This window comes from Bos taurus, chromosome 15 (genome assembly GCF_002263795.3).
Source record: "Bos taurus isolate L1 Dominette 01449 registration number 42190680 breed Hereford chromosome 15, ARS-UCD2.0, whole genome shotgun sequence".
Classification (NCBI taxonomy): domain Eukaryota; kingdom Metazoa; phylum Chordata; class Mammalia; order Artiodactyla; family Bovidae; genus Bos; species Bos taurus.
In genome coordinates, this window is record NC_037342.1 from 15427583 (window position 1) to 15442593 (window position 15011).

A 15011-nucleotide genomic window follows, 5' to 3' on the forward strand; every position below is an offset into this window, starting at 1 on the left:
TTTGGGTGTTAGTTCTAGAAGGTCTTGTAGGTCTTCATAGAATGATTCAACTTCAGCTTCTTCAGCATAACTGGTCAGGGCATAGACTTGGATTACTGTGATATTGATTGGTTTGCCTTGGAAACCAACAGAGATCATTCTGTCATTTTTGAGATTGCATCTAAATACTGCATTTCGGACTCTTTCGTTGACTACGAGGGCTACTCCATTTCTGATTTTAACTATGCCTTTAATACTAACGGCTTTTGTTTCTTTCTTTTTAACTTTTTATCGTTTTGTGAGTATGACATGAGGAGTAAGGGAGTTGCAAATATGATTCCTTGTCTTAGTTCACTGTATTTTCCTTTTTCCCTCTTAGTTTACAGAAGCTTTTATTTGTTCCAGTGTTCTAAAATCTTTTCCATCTCAAAATTCAGGTTCTTTAGTTTTAGAAAAACTTTTTAGTTGCCTCTTTGACAATTTCCTGTAGTTATTCCCTCTGTACATTAACACCTGTATTTGGATACCAGACCTCATGGATTCAACCTCTAATTCTTATGTCTTTTCTTCTTTCAATTTTCTCTTTATCACTATATTCTGAAATTTTTTCTCATCTTTATCTTCCAAACCTACTTCTACTGTCTTTTTCATATCTTTTATCAATTTTTTAATTTTCAACAGTTCGTCTCTGCTCCCTTAGCTCTTTTCTGTGTATATAGCTTCCTTACCCCCACTGTCCCCATGATCCTGTTCTTGTTTCATGGGTACACTTATTTAATCTCTCAGTTCAGTTCAGTCGCTCAGTCCTGAACAACTCTTTGTGACCCCATGGACCACAGCATGCCAGGCTTCCCTGTACTTCACCATCTCCTGGAGTTTGCCCAGACTCATATCCATTGTGTCGGTGATGCCATCCAACCATTTCATCCTCTGTCATCCCCTTCTCCTCCTGCCCTCAATCTTTCCCAGCATCAGGGTCATTTCAAATGAGTCAGTTCTTTGCATCAGTTGGCCAAAATATTGGAGTTTCAGCTTCAGTACTAGTCTTTCCAATGAATATTCAGGATTGATTTTCTTTAGGATTGACTGGTTTGATCTCCTTGCTTTCCAAGGGACTCTCGAGATTCTTCTCTAATACCACAGTTCAAAGGATCAATTCTTCGGCACTCAGCTTTCTTTATGGTCCAGCTCTCATATCCATACAAGACTATTGGAAAAAACCATAGCTTTGACTTGACAGACCTTTGCTGGCAAAGCAATGTCTCTACTTTTTAATATGCTGTCTAGGTTTATCATAGCTTTTCTTCCAAGGAACAAGCATCTTTTAATTTCATGACTGCATTCACCATCTGCTGTGATTTTTGAGCCCAAGAAAATTAAATCTGTCACTGTTTCCATTTTTACCCCAACTATTTGCCATGAAGTGATGGGACCAGATGCCATGATCTTCATTTTTTGAATGTTGAGTTTAAGCCAGCTTTTTCACTCTACTCTTTCACTTTCATCAAGAGGATCTTTATTTCCTCCTCTCTTTCTGCCATAATGGTGGTATCATCTGCATATCTGAAGTGATTGATATTTCTCCTGGTAATCTTGATTCTGGCTTGTGCTTCATCCAGCCCGGCATTTCGCATCATGTACTCTGCATATAAGCTTAATAAGCAGGGTGACAATATACAGTCTTGACATACTGCTTTCCCAATTTTGAACCAGTCTGTTGTTCCATCTCCCATTCTGTTGCTTCTTGACCTGCATACAGGTTTCTCAGGAGGCAGGTAAGGTAGTTTGATATTCCCATTGTGATCCATACCATCAAAGGCTTTATAGCATAGTGAATGAAGCAGAAGTACATGTTTTTCTGGAATTCTGTTGTTTTTTCTATGATCCAATGGATGTTAGCAATTTGATCTCTGCTTCCTCTCCCTTTTTAAATCCAGCTTGAACATCTGGAAGTTTTCAGTTCATGTACTGTTGAAGCCTGACTTGGAGAATTTTGAGCATTACTTCGTCTCTCAGAAAATACTAAAATGTCATTGGCTTTTGGAGGTACTTTCCCCTCCTGCATAGTCTGGTTCTTTGAAACTTCTTTTTCTGTTTGTTTTGGCTTCTTTCAGGTTCAAGGCTTTCCTCAAATGTCTAGTGATCCTTAGTAATAGGCTCAAATATAAGGGTATGTATGGCACAGGGAACTTATTAGAAGCTCTGGGTGTGTGGATGGTTTTGGTGACTTATACTTCCCCTTATGGTGATCTGGCTGGGCTGTTTCCTGACTGAAGCTCTGATGCTGGTATCTCTACAACTGGTGATACTCAACAGTAAAGAATCTTCTAATCTTCCTCCTGAGGGGACAGGCCTGGTTTCCCCACCACACAGAAAATGGGTCCTGAATTTTCTAATATTCAACTGCAGAGGTTCAGTAAATCAACCTGTTTCCCCTTTGACAGCCATACTCCCAGTGGTTCCCCCAAATCCCCAGTCCAGAGAACATCCTTTTCAGCCACTCTAGACAATGAAGCTTAGTGTTCTGTCAGGGTGAGATGGCAGTTTACTCTGCTGCCCAGAGTGGGAGGGGCGGAATGTTAATTGCAAAATCTTAACTGCTTCTGAGACAGACTTCCAACAGATCCTCCTTAGCCCCGTTTTAACTGTCACATCCAGAGGTACCTAGTGCCTTTGAGGTTCTTAGAGGCAACTGAGCTGCTTCTGGACTTTCACTGCCAATTTAGGATTCAGCTTTACAGGGTTTGACAAATCAGTTTCTACCTGTCCTTCTGCTTTCAAATTTTGCTTCTGTATTATCTCCTTTACCATTTTCTTTGTATATTATTTATATATGTATACAAACATATATAATTTTAGTTTTTAGTTTCGGCTGTGCCAGGCCTTCCGTGCTGCATGGGCTCGTTCACTGTGGAAAGCAGGGCTTGCTTCCTGGTTGCGGTGTGCAGGCTTCTCATTGCAGCGGCTTCTCTTGTTGTGGGTTCCCGGGTAAGCAGGTATCAGTAATCGTGGCGTAAGGCCTTATAGTTGCTCCAAGGCCATACGGGATCTTCCCAGACCAGGGATAAACCCATGTCTCCTGCATTGGCAGGCAGATTCCTTACCACTGAGCCACCAGGTAAGCCCTGTTTATTACTTCTTAAAACAAAGATCATGTTATTGTCACTCCAGTGGAGTTTTGGAGGGAACAAAGTAAATGTTTTTAAAGCACCATCTTTATCTCGTTTTCCCAACTGTCTCTCCCAATAGTTCCTAAAACTAACTCCCAGCTTCAAATATACGCACTTTGGCTCTCGCCTTTCTTCTCTCAATGCAATGCTTAAGTCACTCAGTCGTGTCTTACTCTTTGCGAACCTATGGACTGTGGCCCATCAGACTCCTCTGTCCATGGGATTCTCCAGGCAAGAATACTGGAGGGGGTTGCCATTCCTTCCTTCAGCGGATCTTCCCAACCCAGGGATCAAACGCAAGTCTCCCACATTGTAAGTGGATTCTGTCTGAGCCACCAGGGAAGCCCCACTTTCTTCTCTCACTGTTATCTAAATTATGATCTCTGCCTTCCAGACAAGTCTCCTCCTTGAAGGATCCTTCTGAGTGTGTGCTCATAACTTCAACTGCCAGGCTCCTCTGTCCATGGGATTCTCCAAACAAGAATACTGGAGTGCGTTGCCATGTCCTTCTCCAGGGGATCTTCCTGACCCAGGGATTGAACCGGTGTCTTTTGTCTCCTGCATTGGCAGGTGGGTTCTTTAACCACTAGTGCCACCTGGGATGCTCCAAACCTGCAAACCCTAGGTGTTGGTAAAGGCTGTCCTCTACACTCCATGAGCACTGTTTGCCTGCACCATTTATTTGGTGCTTAAACTGTTGTCGTGGGAACTCTCCAGACTGTTTTACTTGAAGCTAGCTTGTACCTTCAATGGGCACGTAAGTAATAAATCCCTTCTATGAGATGTGCTTGCTTCTTTCTCTGAGATACCTGCATGTTTCTGCTCCACAAGCTTCAACATTCTGTTCTTGAGAAGTTGTGTGGAAAAGAAAAGATGAAAAGGTACCTTTTACTGGACCCTTTTAATCTCAAATGCCAATATTTGATGTGGGCTCCCTAGTAAGGAACATCCAGGAGTGTGGACATAAAGGAGAATGACACATGATGGGAAGTCAGGCATGAACAGCGTGGCTCAAATACTGATCCAGTCAAACAGCAGAAATTAAATCATGACAAAGACAATGACTTGGCCTTTAAATCAGCAACTTAAATGTCTTGTAATGATTTCATTGTGACATGTGATAAATTGAGCATGGGAATATTAACCTCAGAAACTTCTCTCTTTACTTTGCTCTTACATGGATGCTGTGGCAATCACAGCAGTATCTGGCAGTCAGGCAGAAGTCTTCTTGAACTCGTATCTTCATGACACAGCCACTCAAATTTTAATTCTAACACAGGCCTCTTTGAATTGTCAATAAATTTTTAATATATTTCTTGAGTAGTATATAATCCTAATTCTTGCAATTCTCCCAGAGATTCCATAAAAACACTGAAAAACAAACTAAACCCAAAACAGAACCAACCTCTTTTGCCTAAAGGTAAATTCTCTAGGCAATAAAGAACCCTGACAAATACACTTCCTATCCCTCATTCCCACTCCTCAAAGGCTTACTCTTACATATTTTAGCTGCTTCTGGTATTTTGTATATCCAGTATTTCTAGACTTTGCAATTTTAGATTCTGTAGATATAAACTATAAAAAACATGGATCTAGTTCTCTTTTGCTCCATCCCACCACACACAGACTTCCCCTACTCCATCCTCCCATATATAATTGGTTATAACTATTGACCAATATTTTGGTTAAGTCTAGTCTGAAGTTTTGCCACACAATCTTAGATACAGCCGAATCATGTAGTGTACCATGATTGCACTGCCTTTCATGTACGAAACGTTATCCTATAGTTAATTAATGCTTTATTTCATTTGCCTAGTTTTATACATATTAAATCATCCCCAAATTAATTCCCAGTAGTGTAAATCTCTTCTAAATACATAAAACACTTCAGGTACCAAATCTAATTTCTCTTTTCAGAAATATTCTTCCTGGAGCCCTCCATATGCTTACTTGAATCTGGACTGGTTAGTCTTTAGGCTGTTGCACAGACTATATCCTGGGGTTTCTAGTCACTGAAATTCTGGGTGTTCTTTTTCTCTATTATGTTAGATCCTCTAATCTAGCCAGCACCACCACCCCCCCCCCCCCGCCCCAACACACATCTCAATCTTCTTTCCTGGTTTATTTTCTTGGGTTGGTGGAGTATCCATCAGGAGTGTCCTTGGAAGCATCATTAGACATTATGAAGTAGCTCACAGAATCTCCAGGAGGACCAGAGAATAGGGTTTGGTGACTGTGTACCCAGGAACAACACCCAAATTATCCAACCATCTATATATTCTATACCTTCTCTGGTCAAAGACCCTGAGCAAGGGACATCACCGGCTAAAACCTATGCCACTGCTGCCTCTGAAAGCTCAGTCTTCACCATCCTCCTCCAGGGACACATCTTGTGCAAAACTGACTTCCACACATTTCTTCAAATTGAGCGCTTCCACGGAAATGTCTGATTGGAAGAGCTAAGGTCATGTGCTTATGTCTTTGCTATAACAGATACTGGATATGTGACTTACCACTTGGCAAGGCGGGGGTTATAATGTACGAATTTCCTCAGATACAAAACAGAATTCTAACGTTACTGGCCACAAATATAACAACTGTCTACCAGAATCTGCATGTCTGAAAATGTCTGTGCTCTACCTTTTTCTTTCAAGATTCTGTAGACAATGTTCCATTGAATTGCAGCTTCTAGAAATCCAAAACCAATCTACTTTCTGATGCTTTTTGTGTAACCTATCTTCCTTGAACACTTTGATGATTATTTCTTTGCTCCTTGTTTTCTGAGATTTCATCAAAATATGGTTCTTTTTTTTTTGCCAGTTATTGTGTTAGATCTTCTGATGTAAATTCTTCATTGCTGAGAATTTTCTTATTCCATCTTTATTTCTTTCCACTATATTTTCAGTTTTATCTCTCTGGAAATATAATTTGTTGGATATGAGACCTCCTGGGCTGATCCTCTAATTTTCTTATTTTTCTCTTGTTTTCCATCTTTGTTCTTTTATTTTCCAAGCCTTCTAGCAATTATTTTTAATTTTCAGAAATTCTTTTGGTTCTCTGAATTCCTTTTATATATCCAATATTTTTCATGGCTGCAGATTTTTCTGTCTCTTTTGAAATCTTAATAGGGTTTTTTTTTTTTTTTTAAGTTTCATTTATTCTCTACATTATGTCAGCTTCCCTCTGAATTCACCCTTCCAGGATGCTTTCCTTGGTTTCTATTTTTTCAGGTTAAATGCTTCCCTCATAAATCTAATTACCCTTGGCTTATATTTAAATAAGAGTTAGGCACTAGAGAGTTGGGTTTGCTATATATGACTGGTAAGATTTGCTGAGAATGTTCTAAGTAATTTCCTCTGGGAATGGGGGCAACTGACAGTGTCTGAAGGTGAGAGTATAATCAAAAGACTGTAAATTAATGCATCTATCTCATTTGAAATTGGGGCCTAGGAATTTATGGTGTCTTGATTTTTTGCTTCTGAGAAACAGTAAAAATAGATAAAATAGAATATATAGGAAAACCCTGCATTCCAACCAGCCAGAATTGACATCTTAATATTTTACCATATTTGCTTCAAGTGGTTTTTTTAAACAGCTTTATTGTGATGTAATTTACATAACAAATATTTCACCCATTTTAAGTGTACAATTGAATGATTTTGGGGGGATATTTACAGAGCTGTGCAGCCATCATCACAATGTACTTTTAGAACATTCCCACCATTCCGCATATAAACCTCATGCCCATTTGCAGTCACAGCCTATTTCCACTCTCAGCTCCAGGCAACCACTAATCGACATTCTGTCTTTGTAGATTAACCTATTCTGGACATTTCACATAAATGGAACATGTGATATTTTGTCTGGCTTGTTTCATTCAGCATGTTTTTGAGGTTCATTCATGTTGTAGGCGTGTTTCTTCTTTTTATGGTTGAATAATATTCCATTGTTATGAATATACCATATTTTGTTTATCCATCCATCAGTTGATAACATTTGGGTTGTACTCTTTTGGCTCTTATGAATAATGCAATTATGAACATTCATATTGAGTAGACATGTTTTTATTTTTTCTTTGTATAGATACCTAGAAGTGGAATTGCTGGGTCATACAGTAACAAAGCTAGTGGAGGTGGTGGAATTCCAGATGAGCTCTTTCAAATCCTAAAACATGATGCTGTCAAAGTGCTGCACTCAATATGTCAGCAAATTTGGAAAACTCAGCAGTGGCCACAGGACTGGAAAAGGTCAGTTCTCATTCCAACTCCAAAGAATGTTCAAACTACCATAAAATTGCACTCATTGCACACGCTAGCAAAGTAATGCTCAAAATTCTCCAAGCTAGGCTTCAAAAGTACGTGAACTGAGAACTTCCAATTCAAGCTGAATTTGGATGTTCAAGCTGGGTTTAGAAAAGGCAGAGGATCCAGAGATCAAATTGCCAACATCTACTGAATCATAGAAAAAGTAAGAGAATTCCAGAAAAACATCTACTTTTGCTTCATTGATTATACTAAAGCCTTTGATGGTGTGAATCACAACAAACTGTGGAAAATTCTTCAAGAGATGGGAATACCAGATCACTTTACCTGTCTCCTGAGAAACCTGTATGCAGGTCAAGAAGCAGCAGTTAGAACCGGACATGGAACAACGGACTGGTTACAAATTGGGAAAAGAGTATGTCAACACTGTATATTGTCACCCAGCTTATTGAACTTATACGCAGAGTCCATCACACAAAATTCCAGGCTGGATGGAGCACAAGCTGGAATCAAGATTGCCAGGAGAAATATCAATAATCTTAGATATGCAGACAATACCACCCTCATGGTGGAAAGTGAAGAGGAACTAAAGAGCCTCTTGATGAAAGTGAAAGAGAGTAAAAAAAGCTGGCTTAAAACTCAACACTGAAAAAATGAAGATCATGGCATCTGGTCCCATCACTTCATGGCAAACAGATGGGGAAACAATAGAAACAGTGACAGACTTAATTTTCTTGGGCTCCAAAATCACAGCAGATAGTGAATACAGCCATGAAATTAAAAGACATTTGCCCCTTGGATGGAAAGCTATGACAAAACACAGACAGCATATTAAAATGCAGAGACATTACTTTGCCAACAAAGGTCTGTATAGTCAAAGCTATTGTTTTTCCAGTAGTCATATATGGATGTGAGAGTTGCACCATAAAGCTGAGCGCCGAAGAATTGATGCTTTTGAACTGTGGTATTGGAGAAGACTTTTTTTTTTTTTTTAATTTTATTTTACTTTTAAACTTTACAATATTGTATTAGTTCTGCCAAATATCGAAATGAATCCGCCACAGGTATACCCTCCACCCTCCTCCCTCCCCTCCCCTCCCTCTTGAGTGTCCCTTGGACAGCAAGGAGATCAAACCAGTCAATCCTAAAGGACATCAATCCTGAATATTCATTGGAAGGACTGATGCTGAATCTCCAATACTTTGGCCACCTGATGCAAAGAGCCAACTCATTGGAAAAGACTCTAATGCTGGGAAAGATTGAAGGCAGGAAGAGAAGGGGATGACAGAAGATGAGATGGTTGGATGGCATCACCAACTCAATGAACATGAGTTTGAGCAAGCTCTGGGGGATGATGAAGGACAGGGAAGCCTGGTGTGCTGCAGTCCATGGCGTCACAAAGAGTGAGACACGACTGAGCAACTGAACAATACTAACCCTATGTTTAACATTTTGAGAAACTGCTATACCATTTTCCCAAAGTGCCTGCAACATTTTCAGTTTCCATCAACCATATGTGACAGTTCCAATTCTTCAGAATCCTCACCAACATCTCTAATTGTCCTCTTTTTTTTATAGCACTTTAGTATGACATTGTATCTCATTTTGATTTGCATTTCCTTAACAATGTATGATGCTGAGCATTTGTCACTATGCTTATTGGCCACTCATATCTTTTTTGAAGAAATTTCTATTCAAATCCCTTGCTCATATTTGCATAATTAATTGAGTTGCAAGAGATCTTTATATGTCCTAATTATAAGTTCTTTTTTAAATATACGATTTGCAAATATTTTCTCCCAGTCTGGGGTTATCTTTTCACTTTCTTAACTGCATCTTTTGAAGTGCGTAAGTTTTTAATTTTGATGAATCCAAGTCATCAGTTTTCTTTATCACTTGTGCAGTTGGTGTTTAAGCTAAGAAATTATTGCCTAGCCCAAGATCATGGAGATACATTTCTGTTTTAAGAGTTTTACAGTTTTAGCTTACATTTAGGTCTATGATTAACTTTGACTTAGTGTTTGTGTATGGTGTGAGGTGAAAAAAGTGAAAATGAACTTGCTTAGTCGTTTCTGACTCTTTGCGACCCCATGGACTGCAGCCTACCAGGTTCCTCCATCCATGGGATTTTCCAGCCAAGAATACTGGAGAGGATCGCCATTTCCTTCTCCAAATATGGTGTGAGGTAGGGATCCAGATTCAGACTTTTAAGGATATCCATTATTCCAGCAAAATGCATTGAAAAGATTATTCTTTCACTGTTGAAAATGTCTTGAAAGTTTTGTTAATTCTATTAAAGTTTACAGTTAGTCATTAAACTATATATAGCTGTCCCTATACCAATGCCTTGATAATTGAAACTTTGCAGTGAAGTTTTGAAATGGGGAAGTATGAGTTCTCCAAATTTTTTATATTTTTCAAGACTGTTTTGGCTATTTTGGGTCTTTAGTATTTATATACCTTTTTCAGGATAAACTTTTTTTCCTGGGGAAAAAAGCCAGCAGGAATTTCAATAGGGAATGCACTGGACCCATAGAACAATTGGGGGAGTATTGACATCTTAACAACAGCATTTTCTGATCAATGAATATGGAATGTTTTTCCATTTATTTAAATCTTCTTTAACAATGTTTTGTAGTTTCCAGTGTAGAAGTCTCATATCTTTTTTGTTGAATTTATTCTTAAACATTTTATTCTTTTTGATGATATTGTTAATGGAATGTTTTCTTAAATTTTCAGATCTTGCTGGTGTACAGAAATCAACTGATTTATGTATACTTATCTTGTGTATCCAGAGAAGGCAATGGCACCCCACTCCAGTACTCTTGCCTGGAAAATCCCATGGACGGAGCAGCCTGATGGGCTGCAGTCCTTGGGGTTGCTAAGAGTCACGGACACAACTGAGCGACTTCACTTTCACTTTTCACCTTCATGCGTCGGAAAAGGAAATGCAACCCACTCCAGTGTTCTTGCCTGGAGAATCCCAGCAATGGCGGAGCCTGGTGGGCTGCCGTCTATGGGGTCGCACAGAGTCGGACACGACTGGAGCGACTTAGCAGCAGCAGCAGCAGTACCAGAGCATCTTGTGTATTGTGCAATCTTGTTGAATTTATTTGTTGTAGTAGTTTAGTCATTCCCTAAGATTTTCTCTATATAAAATCAAGCTATCTGTCAATAGTTTTATTTCTTTCTTTTCAACTTGGATACCTTTTTATTTATTTTTCTTACCTAACTGCCTTGACTAGAATCTCCAGTGTAAGGTTGAACAGACATCCTAAAGGGTCTTATTCCTGGTTCAAGTATTTTTAAATAGAATAAATATTTCAGATGAAGGAAATCCCTTTCAGATTTAAATCCAAAATCCTAATCTCCTTCTCCTACCCAACTCCAAAACAACAGCTATCATGAATTTGGTGCATTTTCTATCTGTGGATGTCTTTTGTGTGTGTGTGTCCAGGTGGTTCAGTGGTAAAGAATCCACCTGCCAATGCAGGAGATGCAGTAATGATCCCTCGGTCAAGAAGATTCCCTGAAGTAGGAAATGGCTACCCACTTCAGTATTCCTGCTGGAATAATCCCATGGACAAGGGAGATTGTCCATGGACAATCCATGGACTGACAGGCTACAGTCCGTGGGATCACAAAGAGTTGGACGTGACTGAGCAACTGAGCACACATGCACATATGTGTGTCTGCTGTGTATCCATATACAGTATTGTTTTGTGTGTTTGCTATTTTTATTTTGGATAAATGATTTTATACCAAATATACTAATTTTTGTAATTTTTAAATTCAACATTAACAGCTTCAAGATGCATTCATCTATGTACATATATAGTCTGCCATAAAAAAATTTTTAATGCATTTCTCTATTGATGAATATTCAGATTACTGTTTTTTATTATAAACAATGCTGCATTAAAAATCTTATTTGTGAGAATATATGTGAGACTTTATTGTTTAGATATTTTGGTCTTATTTATTAATGATATAGAAACTGTACTTTGTAGTTTATTAGGCAATGTCAAGTTGCTTACCTGTGGATTATCCTAATTAACACAGTCACTAGCAGAGTAGGCGAGTTTATTTCTCTGTATCCCCAGATATATTTGATAATGTCAAATTTTTAGTTGTTGGTGATTGGATTGACAAAGTAATTTATCACCTTTATATTTTTGTTAATATTAATGTTGTGTGACTCATGCTTTTTCATTGATTTATTGGCTTTTTGTGGGTTTTGACAATTACATTATATCCTTTGCCCATTTTTTCAGTGTTTTCCTTTGTAAAAGTTCTTTAAATGTTTTAAATGTTTGAGATACTAATTCTATGTCTATTGTATGATTTGAAATATCTTATCCTAGGCACCACCTCCGTTTCAATCTGTTTATTGTTTATTTTTCAGGTGTTTTCAAAATTTTAATGTAGCCTAATTTATTCCTATTTTCCATTATGGTTTGTTCCCTTATATCTTGTTAAAGTATTCACTATTTTGGAGTAACAAAGATTTTATTTTAGTTTCTCTTTTTCATATTTATTTGTTTCAACCATTTAGAACATTTTTGTTGGAGGTAGGGATCTATATTGTCTCCCAAATTGCAGAATATGATTTTTTTGAGTACTATGGAAATTTTGCAAAATTGACTATAAAACTCTGGCCATAAAACAAGTTTTAACAAATGTCAAAGTAGGCAGAACATGTCCTCTAACCACAAAACAATAAAGTTAAAAATTAATATTAAAATGATAGCGAAAGCTCTATATTTTGTAAAATTAAAAATACATTTCTAAATAAAATTTGTAATCATAAAGAAATAAAATACTTTAAAGTAAATGAAATCCTAAAGAAATGAATATCCTACATTTCAAATCTAGGGGGATACTAGTGATCAGTATCAAAAGGAAGATGTATAGGCTTGGTGGCTCAGACGGTAAAGCGTCTGTCTACAATGCGGGAGACCAGGATTCGATCCCTGGGTTGGGAAGATCCCCTGCAGAAGGAAATGGCAATCCATTCCAGGATTATTGCCTGGAAAATCCCATGGACAGAGGAGCCTGGCAGGCTACAGTCCATGGGGTCACAAAGAGTCGGACACGACTGAGCAACTTCACTATAAGAAAAGAAAAAAGACTGGAAAATTAAATGAACTCAGCATCCACTGCAGAAAGTCAGAAGTATAGCAAAGAAAGTAGAATAAAGGAAATAGTAAAAATAAGACCAGAAACTGAGGAAAGAGAAAACCAATATAAAGAAGATGAACAAAACCAATGCTAGTTTTTTTGTGAAAAGTCTAATAAAAACAACAAACCCCTGGTGAAAACGGTAAAGACCAGAAACAGAAGGCACAAATAATCAATATTAGGAAAGACAAAGAAGTCATCGCTATAGATGCTGCAGACATAAAAAAGAAAATAAAGACAGTAAAAACAACTTTAAGACAACATATTTTAAAATTCAGATGAAAAAATTCCTAGAAAAATATAAATAGCAAAATTGACACAAAAAGCAACAGAATGGTGAGTATATCCATAACCAGCAAGGAAACTGAAGCAGTAATCAAAACTCTTTTCCCAAAGAAAACTCTATACTCTTAAATGGCTACACCAGCAACTTTTACCAAATATTCAAAGAAGTAATTCCAATCTTAGACAAATTTTCCTGAAGAACAGAAAAAGAAAGACTATTTCCCAACAAATCTTATGATACAAACTGTACGTACATGTCTCCAACAAGGACATTATGAGAAAGGAAAATAAAAGGCTAATCTCACTGATGAGCATAGATGCAAAAGTCCTAAATACAAACTGAGTAAACTGATCCCTACAGTATATTCATCATGACCAAGACGGGTTGATTCCAGGAATGAAAGGTTAGTTGATACTTAAATAAATAAATATAATAACACACACTAAGATTAAAAAATAATCTTATTAGATGCAAAGAAGTATTTGATAAAATCTGCCATTCATTTAGCAAACTATAAATTGTAGGGAAATTTCTAATTGAATAAAGTGCATCTACCCCAAACCTTCAGTAAACATCACACTTAGTAATTAAAAGTTCAAAGTTTTCTCTTTCAAAGCAGGAAAAAAGACAAGGATGCCTGTGACCTTTCATTCAGTATATCCTGGATGTCTTATGCAATGTAAGAAAGCAGGAAAAAAAAGGGAAGGGAGGAGGGGGAGAACCAAAGCTGTTGTTATTCCTAGAAATGACTTATGTAAAAAATCCAAAAGATCTATGAATGAACTATCTTAGTTAATAAAAGAGCTTAGAACAGTCTCAACTTAAACAGCAATATATAAAAACAATTATCTTTATATATACCAGCAACTAACAATTAGACAACTAAAATTTAAGAAAGATGGCATTTACAATAGCATTAAAAATTAAACAGTATCTAAGGCTAAAGCTAACAAAAATTTGCAAGACTTCTATGAAGATAATATAAATTTTACTTAAGGGAACTTAAAGAAGACTTAAATAAATGGAAAAGACATAACCTGATAATAGATTTGAAGACTCAATTTTGTAAACATCGGGTTTTAAACTTATCTACAGATTCAACATTATCCCAATCAAAATCCCAGAAGTATTTTCATAGAATAAGACAACTTAAATTTTAAAGTGCAAAAGGCAGAGAATAGCAAAGCACTCATAAAAGAAGGACAAGGTGAGAAGACTTGCTTTATCAGATTCTAAGACTCTTCTATTATACCATATACAAAAATGAATTCCTGGTAGAACTGTGAAAGGCCCAAGTATAAAATTTTCAGAAGATAATATCCGAGAATATCAATGTAATCTCAAAGTAGGGAAGAATTTTTTAACCAAGAAATACCATGCACTAAGCAAAAAGGAAAAAAAAATTAATAAATTGAAATTCCCTGGTATTAATTTTTATATGTTAAAATATACCAAAAAGCCAAATGCAATAAGCATAAATGTCTATACACATATTGTTTCTGTGTTTCAATGTTGTTAATTTGGAGTTAATTTCCTAGTGGATTTCTGTGATGCAGTAAGATGCCTATCTTTGTGTCCTTGTTAATGCTATACTACTTAAAGAATGCTTTTGATAATATTGCTACATAAAGCTCCTTGTGAAGAAGAATGAAAAAATTTATGTAAATTTTTACATAAATTTTACATAAATTTTTACATTGCTTATTTTACAATTTATGTAAAATAAGTGACAGAGAACTGTTGCCCAAAGTATTAAGAACTCACAGAAATCAATAAGAAAAAAACATTTCAACAGACTGAACAGACACCTCATAAAAGAAATCCAAATGAACAATAAACACATGAAAGGTAATTAGTACTCAAGGAAATGCAAATTAAGACCCCATTAAGATATCACTATGCACTCACCAGATGAGCTAAAATTGAAAAGTTGGACAATATCAAGTGTACAGTATCAAGTGGGATTATGGGACAAGGAGAATTCTTATCTTGATGACGGGATTATATATATATGAAAAGTATACACATACAGCTCTGCACATTTCCAAGCATGTTCAAGGTGGCATTATTTATAATACACTGAAAACATAACCATTAAAATAAGTTATAGGATGCATTTTTATGCAGTGAAAT

The 15011-nt window shown here is 36.9% G+C and overlaps 2 protein-coding genes and 1 long non-coding RNA gene across 4 annotated transcripts in view; 1 reads left to right on the plus strand and 2 right to left on the minus strand.

The window, feature by feature from the left end:
* The window catches only part of LOC524768 (lysine-specific demethylase 4D), a 38092-nt gene that overhangs the window by 20495 nt on the left and 2586 nt on the right, over positions 1 to 15011 (minus strand). The window lies entirely within an intron of this gene.
* LOC107133150 (lysine-specific demethylase 4D) overlaps positions 1 to 15011 on the minus strand; it is a 29112-nt gene that overhangs the window by 11509 nt on the left and 2592 nt on the right. The window lies entirely within an intron of this gene.
* Positions 1926 to 11786, plus strand: LOC132342304 (uncharacterized). 2 transcript variants are annotated; one of them, XR_009490623.1, is made up of 4 exons: positions 1927 to 3461; positions 3544 to 3719; positions 7233 to 7396; positions 10151 to 11786. It is a non-coding gene; the product is annotated as an uncharacterized lncRNA (long non-coding RNA). The 2 variants fall into 2 exon arrangements; XR_009490624.1 differs by lacking the exon at positions 10151 to 11786 and having other exon boundaries at positions 1926 to 3461; positions 7233 to 9765.